The sequence below is a fragment of the Aythya ferina genome (assembly GCF_964211825.1).
Source record: "Aythya ferina genome assembly, chromosome: 1".
In the NCBI taxonomy this organism is placed as follows: domain Eukaryota; kingdom Metazoa; phylum Chordata; class Aves; order Anseriformes; family Anatidae; genus Aythya; species Aythya ferina.
The window spans coordinates 108,080,801-108,095,797 of record NC_140296.1 but is presented as its reverse complement, the minus strand read 5'-3'; the positions used below and the strand labels follow the sequence as shown (position 1 = coordinate 108,095,797).

General features: G+C 34.5%; 1 long non-coding RNA gene across 3 annotated transcripts in view; it reads left to right on the top strand.

Moving 5' to 3' along the window:
* Positions 1–14,997, top strand: part of LOC311434597 — a 276,505-nt gene that overhangs the window by 160,774 nt on the left and 100,734 nt on the right. For all 3 annotated transcript variants that reach the window (XR_014691585.1, XR_014691586.1, XR_014691587.1), the window contains exons 4-6: positions 4,985–5,097; positions 8,140–8,228; positions 9,609–9,720. This is a non-coding gene — a long non-coding RNA (uncharacterized lncRNA). The remainder of the gene's footprint in view (positions 1–4,984; positions 5,098–8,139; positions 8,229–9,608; positions 9,721–14,997) is intronic.

Sequence of the window (14,997 nt, the reverse complement as noted above, 5' to 3'; positions counted from 1 at the left end):
TTAATGAGAAAGTAACTTTCTGGTTGATAAGGATGAAAAGAATATCTGGACAGTATGGACTGGTGCACTTGGTTAAGCAGTAAAGTCTGAAACCACAACCTTTGTATATATTAGCAAATCATTCATTTCCATGCTGTGCTCATCTCAGTATCAAATGTTTGCACCTAAAAATGTACATCGTTCTTTTATTCTAACTAAACAACAGCTAGAAGTGAAGAAAGGACTTATTATAATACAAAGGATCTTTTCTGTCTTCAGGGAGTATCTTTTTTTGCACACAGGAAATACCAGAAGATCTGTGAAAGAAAGATCACTGATTTTCTTCTGTAATAGGGAGAAGCCAGGCACCAGATTCTCAATAGAACAAAAGTTGGTGTTCTGTTCCAATAAACCCAGGGAAATAAAGGAATGAACAGAAAGCTAACATTCCAGTATTCTAAGCTATATCTGTCAGAATATACCAATGATACTATTTTTGACATACATGTATATATGCATAAATTCTACTGACTAGAGCTACAGTTTGGTTTTCAAAGTCAGCGGCGTTGGAAGAGCATCCTTAATATTTTTTCATTCCATGCCTCATGATAGATATTCAGTAATATTTCTTTTGGAAAATACTCTTCTCTTATCTCCCCTTATAATACCTGTTGTTTACAAGCTATTAAAAGATCTATTGAAATTTTCTCTTCTGTGTCTATGATCCAAAGCTACAGTTATCTGTAGATAGATTATTTTTTTAGCTGTACATTTGCACAGACAGTCCAAAATATGGAGTTGCAGGCATGTTGCTGAATGATTAATCTCTTTTTGCTTTTTCCACAGAAGCAAAGTCAGTCTAGTTTAATAAACCATCTCTGGATAGCCATCTTTAGAAGCTTAAGCGTAGAACCAGAAAGTTTATAACATGCAGTACTTAGTTTCCCACCATGATCTTCTACCTTTAATTATAATTAAATTTAATAATGTTTGGTTTAGCTTGTGACTCTCAGACTTGTTTTGATCTCCACTATTGTTTTTCTACTTGGAAACAGAAGTAGAAACCAGAGAACATATCTCAGACTTTGGGATCTAACGTTTTACACTCTAAAGCTGATTTTGTAAGACTGCCAGAAGGATTTGTTGTCATTAGTTGTTGCTGTTCAATATACACTATTTCTGAATGTGCAAAACTATTTTTTTAATATCTTCCAGTAATACATTATATCTGATATATATATATGTATATCTCAGATAGCAAATCTTAAATTATTCACTTTATCAGTAAGCATTCCTGAATTGTAAATCAGTGATAACAGAATTTCAGTCTTCTCACTTTAATCAGTATTAAAGTTTGCTTTTATTATGTGTTCACCTCTTTTTCTCGTCTTGAAAGTGATGAAGTGCATCTCAGTATATTCTAGAGAGACATTTTCATGCCTCTTCATATTCCTCTCACCTTTCTGTGACCTCCTTGTGCTTCAAGTTTTCTTTGCACCTCTTTGTTAGTACTTTCAAAGCTTTTGACTGTTGAGTTGGGTAACTTGGTACTTCTGCCTTGGGGAATAGCACATGGGTTTCACAGTATAGTTACAATAATTCATCTTTTCTCAGTTCAAAAGCCCACCTGAAGAGGAATCCATTTGGGTCAGTCTGAAGACAATATTTTTCAGGATTTTTTAAATTCCTTTTGGATGTTTAAGGGAAGTGTAAAATTACATGCATGAGAGGAGTTAGGTGACTCTCACAAAGTCTATTAAGTGTTGGACCTGATTTTTGTCTTCTACCATCTAATTGCATGATTGAAGCACTCTTCTGGAAGCTGGCACAGCTGTTCCATCCAGTTTTTGCTGTAGTATATTCTTAAGCATTTTATACAAAATGAAATTTCTTCAAGGGACAGTGTGCTATCTCAAATTTTTAGGACATCTTTTGAATAAGATTATGTACCATAATAATAAGTACATAATACTTACTACTACTACTAATAATAATAAGTACATAATACTTATTATGTACCATAATAAGTAAAAGATTATGTACCTTAATTGTGAAGAAAGCCAAAGAAGAGCAAGACTAGAACTCACATGAGTGTCCTAGCCACAACACTCATATAAAGTGAGGAACAGGAAAACAAGCATGAAGGAGATGCAAGTGACAGAAGGTTGTCATCTAAATATTTCCTCAGTACTTAAAAATTTGAATGTTTTCTTCAAAAAAATAAACCATCTATTTCTACCCTTCCTAACATTTGTTTTCTGCTGAAAATACTTGGATTTGGCATAGTTTTGCTAAACCATTTTCCAGCAAAAGTTATTAACCAAAGTATGTTTCATCAATCTTTTCTGGATTACTGTAAATTGCCTGATTTGTTTATATGTGTTTATTCATATATAAATGTGCTCAAAAAGAAGCTATGAAGTTCTCAGAAGTTTAACCCAAGTTGTACATTTTATCATTATTTCATAATAAAATAAATCGTGTCCATACAGGTGTACAGGGGAGATGACTGCATATCCTCTTGCTATGTCACACTCAGATGGCAAATACTGTATGCCATAAAAATGTCCTTGTACATCTGCAATATTTTCTTTATAACAAAGAAAATAAATGAATGGTTTTGAGTGTAGTTGAAAGAACAAGTGTGTTGTTGTATTGCTTTATGATCTGTCCTCTATGTAATACACTCTTGACCTTTCAAGGAACTGCTTTCTTCTTTCAAATGTAGTTTCTTTTTTATAAGTATAGATATCTGTGGGTCAGGGAGAAGAGCAATGGAGTATTGTAGTAAATTGACCAGTATACAATAATGCCACTGTCCCTGCAATTGAATCAGAGTTGTGCAACGTACGCCCTGTACTAAAATAGCTGAAGAAGACTCAGTTATGCTTCAGGTGGCAGAGACCTGTATTTCCACAGCTGTATTGTTCCAAGGTTAAGTTCTAGCTGCTCTTTTTCCAAGTGTACATTGTGATAACAATAAATATTAAAGCACACAAATGACCAAATTTATCACTGTACTTTTTCTGCTGTTTGTAAAGCCAACACATTCTTTTCATTCTTTTTCACTCCTGTCTTTAATTTGTGATGGTTTGTTTGACTTCTGTTCATATACACCAAGTTATTCATATTTAACTTCTATTATGGGACTGTCATTCTGCATAGAAAGACTCCACTAACACAAAAAGAGAAAAAAAAAAAAAAAAAAAAAAGGAAAAAATAAAACAACACACTGAGTCTTCTGCCTGAGTGTACCTCTCTTCTTAAAACAATTTCCATGAGAATGCAAAAAGATCAAAATACAATACTATTTTAGTAGATTTTGTCCATGTTTTCTTCTCTTATTTTCCTAGAAAACTGAAAGTTTTGCAATAGAAATGTAACATGATAGAGGTGGTGATGACTTCTACTGAAATAACTCACAGCCTTCAGAAAGAAAGAGTGGCATTACTTTGGTAGCATTTGGAAACTTCTGCTACCTGGGATTCTGTTGGTTCATTGCCATATTAGTATTGATATCAGTGTTTTATTTGTCAGTCTGTAGACTTTTCTAAATGGTAATCTGGAAAAAAATCTCAAAGTAGATTATCCTTGGATTTATGAGCTGAGAATTAGAGGGAACTTTTGAATTAATATTAGAGGAAACAGTTATTCTGGCTAGTATACAGTAAATACAGCTGTTGCATTTGAAGGCTTCCGTTTTTCTTATTCAGCAGCACTGGAAGATAGGTGTTGTTTCTGATGTTGAGTTACTCTAACTGATGAAAGCTAATTTCCTTTAAGTAAACATTAGAAAAGTTGGTCGGATAAGCATTTATTATTTGCCTTGTGTGCTAAGCATGATTTATAGACTTTTTTTTTTTTTTTTTTTTTTTTTTTTTTTAATGTGGAAGCTTGTTGCCCTTAAGTTGCATAAAGTTGCAAATGAGAATATTGATTGTGATATTGATCAGCTCACTGATGGTGCTGAGACATCACTATATTAATTAGAAGGTCCTAAGCTTAGTTAATAAACTTTCATTTCTTTCTCTTGTTTTACTGCTTTCTCAGAGCTCTATGCTATACATGAATAAAAGCATGTTGTGCTTAGTGGTATCCATGTCTGGGCATAAGCACTAAGGACAAATGAAAGACTGTGAGTCTTCATCCAGTAGCCATTTAAGTGAGGAGTTTTTTTGTTTTCTTTTTCCCTCCATAAATTTCAAGTGCAGTTTGATTTGTAAAAAATTAAAGAGACAGAAACAGAGAGAACAAGAAGAGAAAGTTGTTACACTGAGTCTTTAATTTTTACAAATTAATTGTTTTGATTTTTATATCTATTGCATTCAAATACCTAGTCCTTATGGGTCTGTAATGTTTGGGCAGTACTAGCAAAGAAGGCCACTGGTTAGCTGGTAGATAATGCCAACACCAAGAAAAAAAAAAAAAAAAAAAAAAAAAGAAAGAAAGAAAGAAAGAAAGAAAAACGTTGCATCAGTATTAGGTGAGTCAATCAAGAAAACAATTTTTTCTTGTTAATGTAGTTGTTACTGGTATAGCATCAGGCATTGGAGCCATTATCAGTATAAAAACAATACCTTAGCAGAATCTATGCTATCCAAAAAGTTTTTTTTGTTGTAACCTAAGGTTTCCTATGTCCATAAACATTACCACCGTAGCTGGTATAGTTAAATTTGCACATCTTTTCTCTGCCTAGTTGGGGTACACATACACAGTCATTTTAAAAGTTTGCACTGCTCTATCCCAGTTTGCACTGCTCTATCCCATACAGGAGGATATATAGGCTGTATTGCCATGGGGTACCTTTGCAAAACTTAGCTAAATTCAGGTTAGCAGTTGTGCTAGCATAGTTATTTTAGAGAACAGTTGTATTCTGTGTACAAGTTTAAGTGACAAAAAGATTACACAGAGTTGTGTGGATCAGTGCAGTCATTGGAACGTAACAGTGTTTTCCTACCTGTATTAGCTGAACATGAAATCCAGGTTTTTCTTTCTGCCTTCCTAGGAACATTTGCCCCACTCAGAGTGCTGATGCCATCCCCCAGCATGCCATGAAATAGTTTAATAGCCTGGCACACAGAAGAAAGTGGAACAAAGTTTTTATTTCATGAAAATGTGGTAAGTGACTGAATTACAAATAGTAGCTGTCATAAGAGAAGGAAGATAGCTTCTGAAATATTTTTAAATCACATGTAGAAAAACACTATTCTCTGGAACTGAATGTCACTTTCATTTTGGCTATTTTGATGGCTCCTCTACTTTAGAAAGTTCAGAATTCCTGTCATGTCGGTGAACTGATTTTTCCTGTTTTCTTTTAGGTTCACTCGTCCCAGTGTGTCCAGTTGAATCATTCAAATTTGTGTTGAAACCTAACAGACAAGCGACAGGAAGTTTATGAGCCTCAGGGAGACTTGTCCTAGCAATTCTTAGGCAGTGTGAGCAGCTCACTGTACCTTCAGGTCACATTATTTATTGATTTTATTTAAAATGTTGTTTCATAGAAATAACCTTACAAGGTGCACAATAGATTTTCTTAGGGCTTGAATAGGCATCAATATGATGCAAATCAAAACGATACAACAGCAGTATGTTGTATACACAGCAAAGTTATTAATATAAACAAATCATTTTAAAGTAACCTAAGCGTGTGGTGTTTGAAAGCCAAACTGTGGATGAATTACTGTTTCTATTTCTGCTTAAGAGAAAGACAAAGTACCACTGCTAGACCAATTATTCTGGGTTTTACAAATTTTATCTTTTTTTATTTTATTTTATTTTATTTTTTTTTATTTTGAGTTCTCTGTAAGAAAGACAGGAGACACTGAGCATAGATGCAAGCTTCCAGAGGCTCTGTGGCTCAGTGATGTCTGATTGATAGATGGTGGTGAATCTTGCTGCAGCCTCTAAGAAGATACCGTTTCCAATCTTTCACCCTCATACTTCGCTGTGTAGTAAATCTGACAGAAGTGGACCTTTACATGAAATTTTGCTACTTTTTCCCAAGGTCCATTTAAGACACTAGGTGTTGAACTGAAATGGCTGAGGCACAGAAGTGGTCCTTTCCACTAACTCTGCCATGGGTAGTAGCTTCAGGCAAAGAGATGAGAATTAAAAAGCTGGAGAATCACTGGCTTTTGAATTCTTATGATTGTGGGCTTCAAGGATATGAGTCAATGCCTCTGAATGTCATGAACAATAAAATTAAATATTTCTCTGATTTAGAATTGACACCTTCATAGGGTCCTTATCCTGGCATGATGTCTTGTTATTCAGCTTGAGGAGGGCAAGTTAGTGGAGTTGTAACACCTTAGGTTGGAGTGGTGGTGGATTCATGTGAAGTTTACATTTCTTATCATTTTCAGAGAGAAGCAATCTCAATTAGGACATTGTCTTTTAAGCACTGATTTTATGCATCAACCCAGCATTTGCAACCAAGTACCGTAACAGTAGGTCAAAGTGTTGATACAACACTAGTGTAAATCTTACCATAAATAAGTTGGGTTTGGGTGGCTGTCCAGTTTTCTTTTGTTATGAATTTTGTAATGCCATGTTTTGGTCCTGGTTAGAAATTCTATTTACTCGTGGGTTGTTTTTCTTGTTTGTTTGTTTGTTTGTTTGCTTCATTGTTGTTTATTTGTTTTTGCAAATTTCCTGTACTGAGAAAAGAAAAAAAAATAAAATACAGTGGCTAACATAATAAATACTTCTTTCTTACCAGCTCAGAAAGCAGTTTAGAGCATACAGCTTGTTGCTGTCCAAAGTATGATCAGGCACTGAAAATTGTAGAGTTAGTCTTAGAACTGAGGAAAACTCTCCTTAGAAACTGTTCTTAGTAAGCTGAATACATTATACTTTTAAAAATATGTATATACATGAACATATAATTGAGATGGATATACAGGTGGTATGCTTCAAGAAAGAGGTAGAAAAAGAGATTAAGGTTAAATGTGTATTTAAAAGTGGGGTTTTAGAAATGGTTGCTTTTCTTACATTCAAATTCAGGTGTTTTGTGAAGTTAAATAGGATTCAGTTGTTTGAGGATTACTTTGTGTACTACTTGGATTTAAATCACAGGGCATTTCAGATCAGCTACTGTGTTCAAAACAGCTGCTGTTAAAGGATTTATAGAAGATATTGCTTCCAGGGTATTAGTATAGCAGGTCTTCTTCTAGCTGAATTTGAAGTGGAATGCAAATTTTATATTGTCCTTGTCAAATGTATATCTTTGTTTTTTTGAGCAGTCTTGATCTGCTGTTTAAAGGTATTTACAAGTTCAAGAAAATGGCAATCTTAGAATATTTAAAACAGAGGAACATAAGAGTTAAATGGTGTGAAACCACACTTTCTGTGTAATATAATTGTACAGGAGGAAAAATGTCTCTATAGTGAAAAAAGGATCCAGAATTATCCATTCAGTGCTTTAGAGCCGAAGGAAATCCACAGATGATACTTCACTGAGGGTATTGTTAATGTCTTGGGCTATCATTATGTAGCATTTTTCCAATGGGATGAAAAGAACATGGAGTATTCTTGAGGGGAGAAAGAGAAGATTTTGTTAAGCTTTTTAAACAAAATCAAATTTAAAAAAAAAAAAAAAAGAGAGAGAGAAATATGCGTACAGTATTTCACCCACAAACAGATGGCCAAACATAACAAATCAATAGTATGTAAATAACAATGTTAAGAAGATCTGTTGCAATGCATGAAAAATGACTTGCTTCTCGGCTGCTACATTCATACAGACTAAACCTTCACAGAAGATAGTAGGATATAATTTTTTGTTTTGTTTTCTTTTGTTTTTTCTTTCAGAGACAGATGTAGTGGCTCAAAGTTGCCACTTTAATTTACAGGTCCATTTTTATAAGCTGCAGAACCAACAGATGCACTTTAAACCTTAAAAACACGGTGGCTAGGAAATACATAGTGCTGGAAGGTCTGAAAGCCAGAATCAGCAGAAGGAAGTGCTGCTCTGTTTTCACAAGGACTGTGAATTCCCTGCACTTATGTAAGTCCACAGCAGTGAAGTTATGACAATGACTCCTAACAATGTGAGCAGAATTATTTCAGGAACCAGACTGTGGAGTAGTGAACTAATTGTTGTGTGATGGCGAATCATTACAAAATTGGTGCAAACATGTGTTTTCCTATTTAAATCCACAGGAAAAGCATCAGTCCAGATTGTATCATAGTGTGACATTCCTGGATGTATAATTAGTTCAGTTCTTTCAAGACCTTCAGTGATTTTTCAGGTGTGTTGCAAGTACTGTAATTAGTATTCTAAGAAATATTTTCCCCCTAAACTATGCTCATTCAAGTGACAGTAATGGAGTATCTGGTCATAATGCTAAAACAGGATTATGCAAGTGACCTGACTTGTGACCTCAGGTTATTAACTCTATACCTCTCTCTGACCAACTTCCCTCTATGGAGTATAAATGTTGATGTTTTACTTATCTCCTTTAGTAAAGTATTTTGAGTTCCTTGGATAAGGGACTGTTTAGCCCAGTTTGTATACAGCATTGGACAAAAATTACAAAATACAAAATGGGCATAGAAAGCTCAGCTTTAAACAGATTCTGCTGCCTGTTATTTAAGAGGAATCAGAAGAAAGTACTCCACTCTTCTGAAAATAATACGATATTATAGAGAGTGTTGATAATTTATACACTTTTAAATTAGGATTTTAGAAATGTTTTAACAAGTTACACTTTGAGAAATCTGGTAGTCTAAAAAGATTGCTTTTTGTGCAAATGATATGAAAAAGTTTTTGAATGTTATGTAAAATCAAACTTAGTAAAATAGTAAACATTTCTGATAAAAAGAATGTTTTGATTTTTTTCGCCTATTGTTCTTTGCTACTAATGTAATGAGATTTTCTGAGGGTCTTGACTATTATTCCCGCTCTTTATCAGGATCAGATAATGTATTTTCTACTTTGAGATTTCTGTAAAGAACTACTTGTTATACGTCTTTTCCCAAAGTTGAGTAAAATAGCCCAATATCTGTGCATCTCATCATTTTTAAAGTATATTTTTTCTGACCTTATACATCTTAAAATCATGTGAAACAATGTGTGGGAATATGCTTTTGGGGATTTTCATTAAATATTGCCATGTCTCTTAAAAGGCAAATTTCTGGCTTAATTTGCAGTTACGTGGTTATGTCAATGACGTAAGAGCAAAATCATGTCAGGAATATTGTAAGCAACCCAAACACTTCTAAACTTGAATGTTCAGAAAACGGGTCTAAAACTGAAATGTTAAGGTGTTTAAACAGTCTTTATCTTATTCTGTGGTTTTAGGATGGGGAGGAGGAAAGATAGAAAATTGTATTGTATTAAATATCTTTAATACGAAGTAAGAGAAAAACATAATTTTCATGCATTTCATACAGTTATATCATTCATACTTTTTATTACATAGATTAAGTTTGTTTAGATGCTATAAATTTATTAAGCTGGACCAATATTTTAAAAAGTCACAGAAAAAGACAATGGGCACTTTTGGACAGATCACAGAAAAAATGATCATCTCTAAGCATGTTAAGGTGGCTGCTTTCTGTGTGGAATGTTGACCCCTGAAACTGCAACAAAATTTTCCTCATGTTTCCTTCCTTCTCCTTTTCCTTAGGGATCACGCTGTCTTTCACAGGATGTAATGCCTCCTGAAATTGCTATTCTGTCAGCGTTGCCTCTCTTAATCCTAAAACATTTCATCATGGAAGTACTGTGGAAGTACATGGGTAAGTAGCAATTAAAAGGTGTACCTGAGTTTCCAATGTAAACAGAAGAGTGATACAATGAGTACATTGTTTTGAAATAGGCAGTGAAGTACTCTTTCAAATTTGTCAACTTAATATTTCAGAACAAATCATGAAGCCATAGCAAACACATTTATACTGTTTTCTCAGTTGTGATACCACATAGCTTCATTGCTAAATCTGATTCAATTTCTTTACTTAGTTCCTTCAACTCTGATCTGGCTTTGGGTGAGACTTTCCCTTGTTTACATTATCTTTTCACACTTTACCAGTCTTCCTCAACTCAAAGAGTTGAAAATGTGTTACAGGTCATTAGTATGGTTAAAAGTACTTGTGCAAGTACGAAGGTACATTGCTAGCTCTAGCAGAATGAACCATTTTCCCCTGTACATTATGAAATCATAGTAGCAAACTCAGAATTCTGGTGCTAGCAGATGCTTTCGTATTGCCTGTTTGACTTCACCGTGTGAAACTTAAATTAACTCCAACATGACCACAGTGCCATAGCAGAAATTGTTTTGCCCAAAAGAGTGCAGTCTTCTGGGTTCATGAGAAGGGTGTTGGCTGTTTGCTTAAATAGAACAAAGCTGGTGGAGGAAAACTGAATTAACCGTATATTCATCAGTACAACAGTTTCGTAATGAAAATAACTGATAATATTTACATTTAAAGTGCAGAGTGTGGCAAATACAATAGCAGTCTGGATACATTAATTTTATATGAAGAAAAACAGAAACATTTTATTACTTGGACAACTTAATAAGGAACATTTTCTGGTGACAAGCTGGTTAATAAGAGCAGGCAGTCAGAACTGAATGTGCTTAGAGAGCAAATAGTAGTTTTTAATCCTATATGTTCAATTATAAATTCTGTTTTTCTGCACCTTGGAAAATGAGAAAGCATCCAGTTGCTACTGTAAAGTATTCCCTCTCCCTTCTTTTCCCCTCCCCCCTTTCTTTTAACACCACTTGATCACATTCCTATTGCAGGATCAATTTACAGTTTGCTCAGCTCTAAATTAGGGGAGTGATTCAGGATTTTGTTTTGTTTTGTTTTGTTTTTCTTACCAGATTTGGATATCTGGATTGTATTCTTGTGGTTCTGACTCTGTATTCATCCTTGTCCTTTTTTTTTTTTTTTTAAAAAAAAAAATAATAATAATAATAATACTGTTCCCATTTCTGTACACTTGCTTCACATCCTCCCTCTTTGGTGGCCTGATACATGACTTCTCATGATTATCATCTTTCATAAGGAAATACCTACACTAACAAATAGTTGACCTCTGTAAACATGGCTTAATATCAAATTTTGCATGTTAAGAAAAAGTAATTTATGATGTTAGTTATAGGGAAAATGTCATAGGAAGATCTTAGTACTGAACTTGCTAAAAATGCTGCTTACTCTAAACGAATAATGGTTCTTACATATCAATACTGATATTGTTATCGCAATAATCTATAAGATTAATTTTTCTGATGAGCTACTATTTGGAGTTTTCCTTACTTAGAAGCTGATTTAATGTTTTTCTGGAAAAGCATGTTTTTCAGCTATTAGTAGATCTCTTCTATCTGAATTACAATAACATCCACAATGCGAGTGGCACATTCCAGGCATAAAATGATACATCGTTTGCTCAGAGAGTTTATGATCCGTATTACTGAATCAGTGGAGTTATGCCAGGTTATGCCATCTGAAGATTTGGCCCTCACTAGTACACAATATTCTGTTTTCAAGGACCATTACTCAAATAGAGTAACCTCATCATGCTGAAGGCCAAATGTATGCTGCACCAAACTTCAGCACAATAATTTCTTTTCTGTAATTGTTGTGATAGAAAACAAACATGCAGCAGGTAGGTGAGTAGTATAAATTTTATTTGAGATTTCTTCTTCTCACTTCTAGAAGATATGCCTGAGGGTCCTGTGAAAGTAAGACAAGTGACTTTCAAAGTTAAAGATGATTTTGTTTGTTTGGAATGCTTACGTTAATATTTCTAATTTTACTGATGACAGCTTTGATGCCATTGTTAAATAACACTAATGGCCAAGTTTTGTTTGGCCAGAATTTAAATACTGACATGGAAGCACCCAAGTACCTCTGGCTGTCTATGGCATCCTAATGCCTGCTGTGTGATGGCTTTTGGGGTTAAGATTGTGTCATTTGTTTTACTAATATTACCAGAAAAAAAATCATAAATGAGGGAATGGAGGAGTGCTTAAAATTAAAATAGAGGTTGTATGAACAATACTTGGCATTGCTAAGTCTAAACAATGCAGAAAGATTTCTTCAGTTTTCTTTTATATTTCTTTTATATTAACACACACAGTGGCAGTAAAAGCGATAACAAAGTACATTTTTGGTGACTTAGCACTCAAAAATATTCCAATGAGCAAAGATTTTGTGGATAAAAAAGATTTTCTGGGGCTTTACAATGAATGAAAAGTGTTACACTTGATAATGACATGGGCTAGCTGAAAGTAGTATAATACAGACTAAATTCTACTGCTTTGTATCTATGGATAAAAATAGATTTGAATTTAAAAAGTTATTACTTATATAGAGCTTATTATTACCTATATACATTCACAAGGTTAGACATGACCTAAAATCCCAGTTTTAGGGATGACCTAAAAAATCCTGCGGTTTCTGGAACATAGGGCAGTCATTTGCAGTCAGGGGAGGGCTCAGGTGTTCAGCTGTGCTTGGTGCCTGCTTTTTCCATCCACTCCAACAGTACTCATGCCTTGCTCAAGAAACTTGCCTAAGTCTTGCAGGCATTCAGCCGGCGTACTAAAGTCATTTCGTTGCCTCATGCCAGGCCACATTATTGCAACTTAAAAAGTTAATTAAAACTAATCCACGGAGTTGCAATCTGCCTTGCTGTGGGTGCTACTTAAACACTACAGCCATCATTTAACAGATAGACAGTCAAATATGTTGAGCCCAGGAGAATGTGCATGTAAGAATGTGCGTGCGTTCAGGCTGTGCATGTGAAAAGCTTCGTGGAAAAAAATGCACTATTTTATTGGGAAAGTGATGTTCTTTGAGATCATTAAAGTAATAGTAAATCAAATATAGACAAATACTTTGGGGGTATTTAAGGTGAATTAATGAATGGTTTCTAAGATTTTCAAATTTATTTTAATTTAGTCTTCATTTTACTTACCTGTACTAGATGTTTACTTTACTGTACTAGATGTTTTTGTGACTGTGTTACCTAAATAAGTGGTTAAGAATATAGTGGATATTGTAAGTTTATTTTAAAACTATCTGATACTCCATTAACAGAATTGCTAGGATGACTTTGGAAGATACAAGACGAGAAAATAAAATGGATGTTTTTAGGGGAGCTTAACCCAACTGGCAGTAACTTGAGATGGAGTAAGTTGTTCATCTGTATCTCCTATCACACTTACTCTGTTGCCAGGATGTCAGCTGGTTAAAGTGCAAAGTGAAAATCTAGTTCCCTGATACTGCAATGACAGTATAAGTAGTTTCTTTCTGTGACTGTATCTTCCATTGCTGAGCCCCTGAAAATTGCTTGTGAGGTGTGAAATGCATCAAATCAGATCAGGGAAGTGATTTAGATTTAAAAATAAATAAGTTGAGGAGGGAAAAGTTTTATTTTTAATCTTGTTTTGTTCCCTGGCCTGGTCCTACAGCCCTGACAATGGCTGTGTGCACGCAGCATAGTGCAGAACAGGGTGAGAACGGAACGAGCATTGGAGAGGGGCAGGAACAGGAGGCACTGAACACATTGTGTATTGAACTGTTCTCTGGACACTGAGCATCTGAGGTCAGGAGTACCATCAGAAAAGCGATACAAGGTTTGGGAGACAATAGGTTGGCAGGTGCAATTAGAAAAGCCAGTAAGGTCTAGGGACTAGTCATATGAACTACCTTGTCAAAGTATCTGAAACCTGTTGTATGAACGTGATTTAAACTAATCCTCATAGGAAATTTAAAACTTGTTTGAAGTAGACACAGTTGGAACTAAATTTTCCAGTCTTTATTTCAGAGCTAATTAAGTGTTATAAAGTTCTTTCTCTTGTTGCAAGAGCCCCCAAACAATTAGACTAGAGCTTCAGTGAGCTAGAGCTACTGTTTTTTGATGGACTTTTTCCCTGAAGTTGCAACTTCCATTGATTTGATAGAGTTGACCCAATTGATACAGATTTTGTGTCACTATTAAGACATCTTTACAGTGACTTGTATTATTTTTTTCATATAAATTTGCGTGGACTTGTTAATTTGTGAATTGCTTACAAACCTGTTGCTGACTACTTCAGAAGTACTAGCAAATGTCTCATAGTTCAGATAAGATAGCTGGAGATCAGTGCAGATACTGTCCTATTCATAAATTTTAGCATTGTTAACTACAGCATGTGGTCTTATCTTTATAATGAATATCATTACTCACATTTAACTGGAGAATGGTAGTTCTCTTTGTTCACTCACCTGTATTCTTAGGGAAATACACATCACTTGTAATTTCTTTTAAGTTGCTGTTGGAAGTCAGAATGAATACTTCTTTCACTGGCATTTCATAACTCCTGCAATCTGTGCTTCAAAGTTATTTGTATGAGATGATTTATCTGTAAATTAGGATACTTGTGTGTCTGCACGTGTTTACATATATGTACTCATGCATCTTATACATATCTGCCATTATTACATTAATGCTGGTGAGCAGAAAGAGGATTTTGGAATATGTATGTCAGATTAATGCTTAAACTGCATACATCTTAAAATGTTTGAGCCAAATTAACTGTACCATATTGTTAGCTTGTAGCCATTTTGCACTTTGTTGCTAGTATTCAATTAAAACACTTAACTTGCCTGCTCATTGATCCCATGTATTTATACAGAGCTGTGCTCACTTTTAAATTCAGTTTCCTTAGGGAGAATACAAATATTTTTCAATTTTGTTTTGTGAGCCATATGTTCAAGAGCCGCTACTACTTTGCGGTTTCAAATTTCGCCTTTTCCTGCCTTTACACTACTGCAGAAATTCACTAGTACAGTCTAAATACAGCACCATAAATATAGTAACAAAAAGTTTCTAAAGCAATGTAATTTTATCAACTCATATTTCACAGAATCACACAGAATCACAGAATTTCTAGGTTGGAAGAGACCTCAAGATCATCGAGTCCATTTAATTCGTTTTATTGTAGTATCACTTAGAGCTCAGCTCTTCCCTAAAAATGCATCCTTTTCTTTATATGTTTTGTGAGTCATCTTTTACAAATGTAT